Source organism: Balaenoptera acutorostrata, chromosome 2 (genome assembly GCF_949987535.1).
Source record: "Balaenoptera acutorostrata chromosome 2, mBalAcu1.1, whole genome shotgun sequence".
Classification (NCBI taxonomy): domain Eukaryota; kingdom Metazoa; phylum Chordata; class Mammalia; order Artiodactyla; family Balaenopteridae; genus Balaenoptera; species Balaenoptera acutorostrata.
The window spans coordinates 163,690,370-163,702,061 of record NC_080065.1 but is presented as its reverse complement, the minus strand read 5'-3'; the positions used below and the strand labels follow the sequence as shown (position 1 = coordinate 163,702,061).

The following is an 11,692-nucleotide window of genomic DNA, read 5'->3' as shown; positions in this document are numbered from 1 at the left end:
GTATTGGAGCAATTAAAAATGTTTGGTTTCAGGTTTTATTTTTTTTTTTTTTGGGGGGTTCAGGTATTTTTATTCATGTGAAGTGTATATGATTCTCTTGAGATAAGGTTTCAAGCTAAAATATTCCTTGTTTTAGTTTCTGAACTCTACAGATAAATGGGGACTTTGCTGGTGTAGTCTTTTTATAGGTTTAATAAACCACTTGAGCCTATATCAGTCATTTTAGTGTCTGACATGTTTGGAACTATCAGTGCTTTGTTGGTTTATGGCTTAAATTCTTTTTCTGGTCCGTTTCCTTCTTCCCTTCCCCCCACTTTAAACATTTTCCTGTAACTTGGCTAACAAAAAACCAAGACTGATTCAAAACCTCCCAGAGTGTTTCTCTTAAACGCATCATCTGGTGCCAAATGAAGATTCTTAGGAGTGATTATTAATTATGAAGGGCACAGTTGTGGTACTGTCACTGATGATAATAATAATGGATTTTTGGCCTAGAGTTTTGACCTACTTCACCAGTGTTTTACCGTTGACTGCCCCTCTATGCTGCTTCCAAAAGTGATAGTGTGTGATAAGATTTTTACTTTCACTTATAAAGTTTGTTTTCTTTTTTGAGTCCTGTTCTTCCTTTTTCTTTCACCAGAAATGAAATCCCAGGTAAGTACAAGTACTCAAATATTTGATCAGTAAGTCACAGTTATCTCCAGTACATTAAATAACTTTCATCAAAAAACATGTTATAGGTAAAAAGCTCTGGAGGACCTGCTATGTATATGATTATTATGTTTCAGACCTTCTAGGGTGTTATATATAATAACTTGTCTTCTGGACGTGGTCTTGAAGTCTTTATGGATTCAGCCTCAGTAGTAGCGAACTGCACTGCTACTTGGTTTGGAGTATAAATTAGACTTTAGCCCTCCTGGAGGTTGAGTTTTTGGTATTAAAAACCATAGGAATGAAAAAAAAAAAAACCATAGGAATGAAATTATTGTATTTCAACAAAGGATTGAGGGCTTGAGGCTTAAACAAGCCAACATATGAATATATGTTTTTATCTTGCTGTACTGCACATATGCTGTCTAGTAACAGATATTTTGTCTGCTAGTAGTGTTCTAGATTCTGTCTTTCCAAAGCGCTGAGGCAGTGCATCTATTCTGTAGTTGCAGCTGATGCCTGAATGTATCCTAGCTGACAAATGATTGATTAATAAGAACTTGAATTTCGGAAAGATTTGTACTGTTAACCAAAATCTGAACAAGGAGTCTCAAATGTAATTCTTAGCCAGAATTACATGTTAATGAACGATTTAACAGTGTAAATCAAGGAACATCAGTGTAGGGATTTCTTTTAATTTATTTTTTACCTGCTTGAAAGAATCAGTTAAAGGTTGCCAGCTTGGTTGCAGATGAACGGACGTTTGAAGTTCACCACACTACTTCATGTGGAATAGGAGAATAGACTTCCAGCGCCCTCAAGGCTGTGACCTTGCAGCCATTTTACATAGCACAGCATCCCCCTAGAGGGATGAACCTTTCCCTGCCCGAAAAGTAGCCGCTCTTGTTGAAGCTTTGCTTTTTGTAACAGGCTTTTGTTTCCAGGTGACATGTCTGTGGAAGACTTAATTCTGAATAGAGATATAGATATTACTGGAAACTAATTGTTTTTTTCTATTATACTCTGCTTTATCAAAAAAGTAAAACATTTACATTGTGCTACAGAAATTCAGATGTTGTCTTGCAATCTTTAAACAATAAATGAATGATTTGCCCTTAAAAACAAAAAACAAAAACCAAAAAAACTTCATTGTGATTTTGTTTGGGATTATTTTAATCCTGTAAATTAAATGGGAAAGAAGTTAAATCTTTATTATATTGCCTTTTAGCCAGAAACTTGATAGATAGATAGATAAATCCATTTATCTTCATATCTCATTTTTAACTCTAATAAAAGTGTAACCGTTTTCTTCAAATAATATGTTAATATATTTTGTGAAGGTCATTTCCAAATATTTTATATTTACATTCTTCTTTCTGATGTTTCTTAGATATTCTTTGCTACTCTTTCTCTGACTTTTTTTGGTATAATAGTAATATATGTTTCTGGTAGAAAAAAATGAGAAGAAATCAAGAGAAAACAACCTAAATATAATTCTAATAGTCAACACCCAGATTCCAATACAGTTAACTTTTTGGTGTACTCACTAAATGCTTTTTATATTCTTATGTATGTGTATTTTTATATTTCTTATGTAAATGAGATATCATACTGTTCTGTAACTTCTTTCATCTACTGTACAAGGAACATCTCATGTCAGTGTATGCACTTCATTGCTGGATGCTATTCTGTTATACAGATGTACCTTAATTTATTTAACCAGACCTTTACTGGGGACCTTTGTTCTTGTTTCTAACTTTCCAGCATGAAATCATTCTGTGATAAAGCTCTTTTTACCTCCTCAATTCCAAAGAGCCTTGACATTTTATTAAGTATCGGATATATACAAAAGAATATTTATAAAATAAATGTTTAAGGACAAAAAAAGTAACAAGGACATGCACCTTGTGCACCTACTGTCCCATTTAAGACATAGAACATTTAAGCCCCTATGTGTCCCTCTCCAATCCCATCCTTCCTAATCATTCTATATATACATCTGTTTGTGTATGTATATATACATATATATGTATGTATATATGATTTTTGCATGCTTTTGAACTTCATATAATTGGAATTTACCATATGGGTCTTTCTGGGACATACTTTTTCCACTTAATAACATGTTCCTGAGATGCATCCACGTTGTTGCAAATAACTACAGTTTATTCATGTTTATTTCTGTATAGTATTCAATTATATGAATATACCAGAATTTTACTGCATTCTACTGTTGGTGAATATCTTGGTTATATCTAGTTTTTGCTCTTACAGATATGCTACTATGAACATCTTGTACCTACCGCCCACTACATGTGTACAAGAGTTTCTCTAGGCCAAACATCAGAGAGTAGAATTGCTGAGTCAAAAGGCATGCATACCTTCAACCTAATAGATAATGCAAATTATCTTCCAAAATGGTTGAAATAAATTGACTCTCCCACAAACACTGTATAAGAATTCAGTGGTTCCACATCTCTAATTCTTGGTATTCCACATTGAAAAATTTTTGTCAAGCTGATGAGATTGAAATAATATGCCACTGTGGCTTTAATTTGCATTTCCCTGATTACAAATGAAGTTGAACATATTTTCATATGTTATTTTACCATTTGTGTTCTCTCTTCAGTGATATGCCCAGTCAAATCTTTTTCCCCTTTAAAATAAATTAGGTTGTAGTTTTCTGAATGGCTTATAGTTTTTATATGGTCTGGATACTAACCCTTTGTCATATGGGTATAGCAAATACCCTCTCCCAGTGTGTGACTCATCTTTTCACTTCTGTTATGGTATATCTTGATGAACAGAAGTTCTTCATTTTAATGTAATTGACTTTAATAGTAATTTACTTTACTCCCTGTGTTTTTCTGTCTCGCTTCAGAGATTCTTCTCATCCGTTAATTGAAAAGGGCATTTTCTTTTATTACTTTCAAAAAGCTTAAAAACTCTACCTAATTTTGAGTCTTTTAGACACCTAGAACTGATTTTTGGCATGTGGTGTGGGGTAGGGGTTCAGATACCTTCTTTTCTATATGAATACCCAGTTGTCTCAGCATCAGTTATTTAAAGCTCATACTTTCTCAACTGATTTTCAGTGTCCGTTCTGATACACTTGAGAATCAACTTGCCAAGTTCCACTATCCATTCCTCAATGCCCACCAGTCAAAATAAATACTTTGTTGGGATTTTAAATGTAATAAAAGAAATCTATGGATCAATTGGAAAAGCAATGACAACTTTATAATATTGAATTTTCCTACCCATAAACATAGTATCTCTTTCCATTTATTTAAATTTCCTTTGATTTCTCTCAGTCATTTTATGATTTTCTGTATATAGGTCTTACTCATATTTTGTTAAATCTCTTCCTAGGTAATTAATATTTTTGATACTACTGTAAATGGCATCTGTCTTTATTACACGTTCTAATTTTTTGTTGCTGGTATATAGAAATGCATTTTTAAAATATTGACCTTATAAGTATCAACTTTACTAAAAAAAATCTTAATTCTATTTTTATGTATAGGAAAATTTTTAAAGTGGGGGGAAGGGAAGAAGGAAACGGACCAGAAAAAGAATTTAAGCCAGAAACCAACAAAGCACTGATAGTTCCAAACATGTCAGACACTAAAATGACTGATATAGGCTCAAGTGGTTTATAAAACCTATAAAAAGACTACACCAGCAAAGTCCCCAACTTTAATATGTATTTTTATGTATATGTAAAAATCTTATCTCCTGCAGATGACTCCCTAGTTTCTGCTCTCTAATCATTATAAACTGTATATAAATTTTATACTATCTGATATTTCCAACACCTGATTGACTTTTTGTGGGTGATGTGAGTTGCTTGTTATTTTGTTGGGTCTCGCTCATGATGCTTTTCTTTTCTAATTGTGAATTCATATTTCTATGGGAATTCTTTGAAGCCTAGATAGAAGGGAGTTCATTTAAAAAGGATTTGCATGTGTTTCTGCCAGGTGCTCATGGGTACTACTGAAGGAGGGCCACTTTAAACTAAATTCTCAGCTTGAAGGTTTTCCAGACCACCCAGGTAGTGCAACTCTGGCAACAAAACTCACACGTGAGGGCTAGCTTGTACTTAGAAACTTTCAGGAAAGATTTTTCTTCTCCTTTACCAGCGCCAAATTTTAACATAAGCAAATGTCCTTGTTGTCTGCAATGGGGGCAATTTTATTTCTAGTATACCCTTTCGAGCTTTATGTAAGATTGTCTTTTATGCTGCCCTCTTTGGGCTGGACCTAGGCTTTGTCAACTATCATCCATATTTCACAAGGCTGTGAACACTGGATCTCAAGATCCCCTGATTTGTCAAAAGTCCTCAGTGCAAAGGCCATTAGCAGTGCCTGGGTCATCTCACTTGGGCCTTGCTTTGAATTCCTTTTGGCCTTACTTTATTAGCAGGTCCCTGATGCATTTAAAAATATATATATTTCTATATTTTATTCATTGTTTTAGTTATTCTCAATGGGAAGTTTGTTAAGGGCATGTAGTTTGCTAAGCACCCCCCACCTCACTTCAGCTACACCTTCTCATATCCTAGATCTTTCATTTCCAATATCTATTTCACCTCCTAAATCTCAATTTCAAATATCTTCTCTATGGCCATCATCTCCTATCTTTGGGTGCCTCTAATTTACCAGTCCCACCTTAACAATTCTCCAGCCCTATTAGGACTCCCAATTCAATCACCCCCAAATATTCACTGGCCCTTTACTCAGGTTCTTCCTCATCCACATTACAGTCTACGCTAGGTCTCTGTGTTGCAAAATACAATAAAAATAGTGCCTTCTGTACTTGTGCCATGCTATGGTACTGACTTTGTGGTTCCTCATCATAATCACTCCTTTATACACACCCTCCATGTCTTTTTTTTTTTTTTTTTTAAGTTTCATTAGGTCCCATTTGTTTATTTTTGTTTTTAGTTCCATTTCTCTAGGAGGTGGATCAAAAAAGATCTTGCTGTGATTTATGTCAAAGAGTGTTCTTCCTATGTTTTCCTCTAAGAGTTTTATAGTGTCCAGTCTTACATTTAGATCTCGAATCCATTTTGAGTTTATTTTTGTGTATGGTGTTAGGGAGTATTCTAATTTCATTCTTTTCCATGTAGCTGTCCAGTTTTCCCAGCACCACTTATTGAAGAGACTGTCTTTTCTCCATTGTATATCTTTGCCTCTTTTGTCATAGATTAGTTGACCATAGGTGCGTGGGTTTATCTCTGGGCTTTCTATCTTGTTCCATTGATCTATGTTTTTCTGTTTTTGTGCCAGTACCATATTGTCTTGATTACTGTAGTGTTGTAGTATAGTCTGAAGTCAGGGAGTCTGATTCCTCCAGCTCCGTTTTTTTCCCTCAAGACTGCTTTGGCTATTCGGGGTCTTTTGTGTCTCCATACAAATTTTAAGATGATTTGTTCTAGCTCCGTAAAAAATGCCATTGGTAATTTGATAGGGATTGCATTGAATCTGTAGATTGCTTTGGGTAGTAGAGTCATTTTCACAATGTTGATTCTTCCAATCCAAGAACATGGTATATCTCTCCATCTGTTGGTATCATCTTTAATTTCTTTCATCAGTGTCTTATAGTTTTCTGCATACAGGTCTTTTGTCTCCCTAGGTAGGTGTATTCCTAGGTATTTTATTCTTTTTGTTGCAATGGTAAATGGGAGTGTTTCCATAATTTCTCTTTCAGATTTTTCATCATCAGTGTATAGGAATGCAAGAGATTTCTGTGCATTAATTTTGTATCCTGCAACTTTACCATATTCATTAATTAGCTCTAGCAGTTTTCTGGTGGCAGTTTTAGGATTCTCTATGTATAGTATCATGTCATCTGCAAACAGTGACAGTTTTACTTCTTCTTTTCCAATTTGTATTCGTTTTATTTCTTTTTCTTCTCTGATTGCCGTGGCTAGGACTTCCAGAACTATGTTGAATAATAGTGGTGAGAGTGGACATCCTTGTCTCGTTCCTGATCTTAGAGGAAATGCTTTCAGTTTTTCACCATTGAGAATGATGTTTGCTGTGGGTTTGTCATATATGGCCTTTATTATGTTGAGGTAGGTTCCCTCTATGCCCACTTTCTGGAGAGTTTTTATCATAAATCGGTGTTGAATTTTGTCAAAAGCTTTTTCTGCATCTATTGAGATGATCATATGGTTTTTCTTCTTCAACTTGTTAATATGGTGTATCACATTTTGCGTATATTGAAGAATCCTTGCATCCCTGGGATAAATCCCACTTGATCGTGGTGTATGATCGTTTTAATGTGTTGTTGGATTCTGTTTGCTAGTATTTTGTTGAGGATTTTTGCATCTATATTCATCAGTGCTATTGGTCTGTAATTTTCTTTTTTTGTAGTGTCTTTGTCTGGTTTTGGGATCAGGGTGATGGTGGCCTCATAGAATGAGTTTGGGAGTGTTCCTTCCTCTGCGATTTTTTGGAAGAGTTTGAGGAGGAGAGGTGTTAACTCTTCTCTAAATGTTTGATAGAATTCACCTGTGAAGCCATCTGGTCCTGGACTTTTGTTTGTTGGAAGATTTTTAATCATAGTTTCAATTTCATTACTTGTGATTGGTCTGTTCATATTTTCTGTTTCTTCCTGGTTCAGTCTTGGAAGGTTATACCTTTGTAAGAATTTGTCCATTTCTTCCAGGTTGTCCATTTTATTGGCAAAAAGTTGCTTGTAGTAGTTTCTTAGGATGCTTTGTATTTCTGCGGTGTCTGTTGTAACTTCTCCTTTTTCATTTCTGATTTTATTGATTTGAGTCCTCTCCCTCTTTTTCTTGATGAGTCTGGCTAATGGCTTATCAATTTTGTTTATCCTCTCAAAGAACCAGGTTTTAGTTTTATTGATCTTTGCTATTGTTTTCTTTGTTTCTATTTCATTTATTTCCGCTCTGATCTTTATGATTTCTTTCCTTCTGCTAACTTTGGGTTTTGTTTGTTCTTCTTTCTCTAGTTTCTTTAGGTGTAAGGTTAGATTGTTTACTTGAGATTTTTCTTGTTTCTTTTGTTAGGCTTGTATAGCTATAAACTTCCCTCTTAGAACTGCTTTTGCTGCATCCCATAGGTTTTGGGTCATCATGTTTTCATTGGCATTTGCCTCTAGGTATTTTTTGATTTCTTCTTTGATTTCTTCAGTGATGTCTTGGTTATTTAGTTACGTATTATTTAGCCTCCATGTCTTTGTGTGTTTTACGTTTTTTTCCCTGTAATTCATTTCTAATCTCATAGCATTGTGGTCAGAAAAGATGTTTGATATGATTTCAATTTTCTTAAATTTACTGAGGCTTCATTTGTGACCCAAGATGTGATCTATCCTGGAGAATGTTCCGTGTGCACTTGAGAAGAATGTGTAATCTGCTGTTTTTGGATGGAATGTCCTATAAATATCAATTAAATCTATCTGGTCTATTGTGTCATTTAAAGCTTCTGTTTCCTTATTTATTTTCATTTTGGATGATCTGTCCATTGGTGTAAGTGAGGTGTTAAAGTCCCCCACTATTGGGTTCCCTGGTGGCACAGTGGTTGGGAGTCCGCCTGCCAATGCAGGGGACACGGGTTCGTGTCCTGGTCCGGGAAGATCCCACATGCCGCAGAGCGGCTAGGCCCGTGAGCCACAACTACTGAGCCTGCGCGTCTGGAGCCTGTGCTCTGCAATGGGAGAGGCCGCGACAGTGAGAGGCCCGCGCACCGCGATGAAGAGTGGCCCCCGCTCGCCGCAACTGGAGAAAGCCCTCGCACAGAAACGAAGACCCAACACAGCCAAAATAAATAAATAAATAAATATATTTAAAGTCCCCCACTATGATTGTGTTACTGTCAATTTCCTCTTTTATAGCTGTTAGCAGTCGCCTTATGTACTGAGGTGCTCCTATGTTGGGTGCATATATATTTATAATTGTTATATCTTCTTCTTGGATTGATCCCTTGATCATTATGTAGTGTCCTTCCTTGTCTCTTGTAACATTCTTTATTTTAAAGTCTATTTTATCTGATATGAGTATAGCTACTCCAGCTTTCTTTTAATTTCCATTTGCATGGAATATCTTTTTCCATCCCCTCACTTTCAGTCTGTATGTGTCCCTAGGTCTGAAGTGGGTCTCTTGTAGACAGCATATATATGGGTTTGTTTTTGTATCCATTCAGCAAGCCTGTGTCTTTTGGTTGGAGCATTTAATCCATTCACGTTTATGGTAATTATTGATATGTATATTCCTATGACCATTTTCTTAATTGTTTTGGGTTTGTTTTTGTAGGTCCTTTTCTTCTCTTGTGTTTCCCACTTAGAGAAGTTCCTTTAGCACTTGTTGTAGAGCTGGTTTGGTGGTGCTGAATTCTCTTAGCTTTTGCTTGTCTGTAAAGCTTTTCATTTCTCCATCAAATCTGAATGAGATCCTTGCCGGGTAGAGTAATGTTGGTTGTAGGTTCTTCCCTTTCATCACTTTAAGTATATCATGCCACTCCCTTCTGGCTTGTAGAGTTTCTGCTGAGAAATCAGCTGTTAACCTTATGGGAGTTCCCTTGTATGTTATTTGTCATTTTTCCCTTGCTGCTTTCAATAATTTTTCTTTGTCTTTAATTTTTGCCACTTTGATTACTATGTGTCTCGGCGTGTTTCTCCTTGGGATTATCCTGTATGGGACTCTCTGCGCTTCCTGAACTTGGGTGGCTATTTCCTTTCCCATTGTAGGGAAGTTTTCGACTATAATCTCTTCAAATATTTTCTCTGGTCTTTTCTCTCTCTCTTCTCCTTCTGGGACCCCTATAATGCGAATGTTGTTGCTTTTAATGTTGTCCCAGAGGTCTCTTAGGCTGTCTTCATTTCTTTTCATTCTTTTTTCTTCATTCTGTTCCGCAGCATTGAATTCCACCATTCTGTCTTCCAGGTCACTTATCCGTTCTTCTGCTTCAGTTATTCTGCTATTGATTCCTTCTAGTGTAGTTTTCATTTCAGTTATTGTATTGGTCATCTCTGTTTGTTTGTTCTTTAATTCTTCTAGGTCTTTGTTAAACATTTCTTGCATCTTCTCGGTCTTTGTCTCCATTCTTATTCCGAGGTCCTGGATCATCTTCACTATCATTATTCTGAATTCTTTTTTGGAAGGTTGCCTATCTCCACTTCATTGAGTTGTTTTTCTGGGGTTTTTTCTTGTTCCTTCATCTGGTATATAGCCCTCTGCCTTTTCATCTTGTCTATCTTTCTGTAAATGTGGTTTTTGTTCCACAGGCTGCAGGATTGTTGTTTTTCTTGCTTCTGCTGTCTGCCCTCTCACCCTCCATGTCTTTTTTTTTTTTTTTTTCTTCCTGCTTCTCTCATCTGATCTGGCACAGTTATTGATTAAACCCACATTTATCTGCCTACTCTGTACCTAGTTCTGGAGGAAAACAAGCAACTAGGCTAACTGGTTTCCTTCTAAATTTATGTGGCTTCAGGATGTAGAGAAATCCTTCTGTATTCCTCTAGTCAGTTCTCTCCACCACCTTTCAAAGCAGCTTCTCTCTGCAAATCCCCAGCCTTCCCTGACCCCAGCCCCTTTTCTCAGTTGATGGCTTCCCTTATTCCATGGAGACATCCTCATCCACTCACTACCAATCTCCCTGCACGTTTAATAGATGCTCATCTTTTCCTCTTGTGACTTCAGATGAACTCTCCATGTTCACATCTAGGGCCATCCTTTCCACTTGTGCACAGGATCCCACCCCCTTTTTCTCCCCTCCACCCCTATCAGTGGTTCTCTGTCATTCTGACTCTCCTCCTGCTCTGAGAATGAACACATCCTGTCAGATTTTTTTTTTTTTTCTTAACATAAGAGACAACTTCTTCTGTGAAGATGAAGTTGATGTACTTTCCCATATTCCTCCAGCTAAGTGAAACGAACACCCTTGGACATTACATATAAAAGAAACATAAGAAGGCTGAAAGGTAGAGAGAGGAAGGCAGATCAGCTAGGGACTTTGAGACCTGAGGAATGACACATGGCTAGTTCCTACCTTGTTTGTTTGTTTACCTCATATATCCCAGACTTGGAGCTGAAGAAGCTAGCAACCTGCAAGCGCCAACAGGCACAGACAAAAAAAAAAAAAAAAAAAACCTTCAACCAAAGCGTGCTCTGCTTAGCCAGAGAACCAGGAATAGGTCAGCCTAGTGAAATAGAAAACTTTTAGAATTATCTAAGCAGCTCTACTCCAGCCAAAAACCACAGAAAAAAAACAAAACAAAACTGTGGCCCCACTCCCACCCATGCCAGCCAAGTCCTAGAGGGGAGACTAGACTTCAGCCTTCCGCTAGGCTGTACCAAGGCACCCCAACACACCTGCCAAGGTGGTGGCAGAGAAGGATACATAGGGAGCTGGGATTTTCATCCCCACCAGGCATGAATGATACACACTCTCCTCCCTCCCCTCTCCACAGTACCAGTGGAGACCACACGGGGAGCCTGGACTTCCACCCCCACTGGCAGTAACAAGGCCTCTCTTCCCATCCCAGATGGGGTACTGCCAGAGAAGGCCTAGGGGAGCTTCAGGGCTTTTGCCACCACCCGGCAGTAACGAGGCACTTCTGCCCCTCCCATCCAGGAAGGCATCTGTGAAGGCCTCGTGAGAAGCTGGCACTCCCACACCTGCCCAGCAGTAATGAGGAGCTCACAGCTGTAAGAGAGCATAGACTTTGCCTTCTAGGTCACTGTGTAACCCCAGTGCCTGGAATGACAGGGCTAGTTGCATGATCTCGCGCAAATCACTCATCCCTTCTGTGTCACAATTTGTTCCTGTGTAAAATGAGAATGAAAATAATAGCATCTACCTGTAGGTTGCTGTGAGGATTAAATGAGTCCATACATATAAAGCTCCTAGAATAGAAAGTGTTAGCCACTGCTGCTCCTGCTGGCTTTGTCATTATTCATTCCTTACTGATTTATGTGCCTCTTAAAATATAGCTTTAGCCATATCCCAGGAGTTTTGATTTGTAGTGTTTTCATTATTTTTATTTTCTAAATATTCTATGATTGCAATCATAT

The 11,692-nt window shown here is 37.2% G+C and overlaps 1 protein-coding gene across 1 annotated transcript in view; it reads left to right on the top strand.

The window, feature by feature from the left end:
* The window catches only part of LOC130707369 (ELKS/Rab6-interacting/CAST family member 1-like), a 467,400-nt gene that overhangs the window by 382,954 nt on the left and 72,754 nt on the right, over positions 1–11,692 (top strand).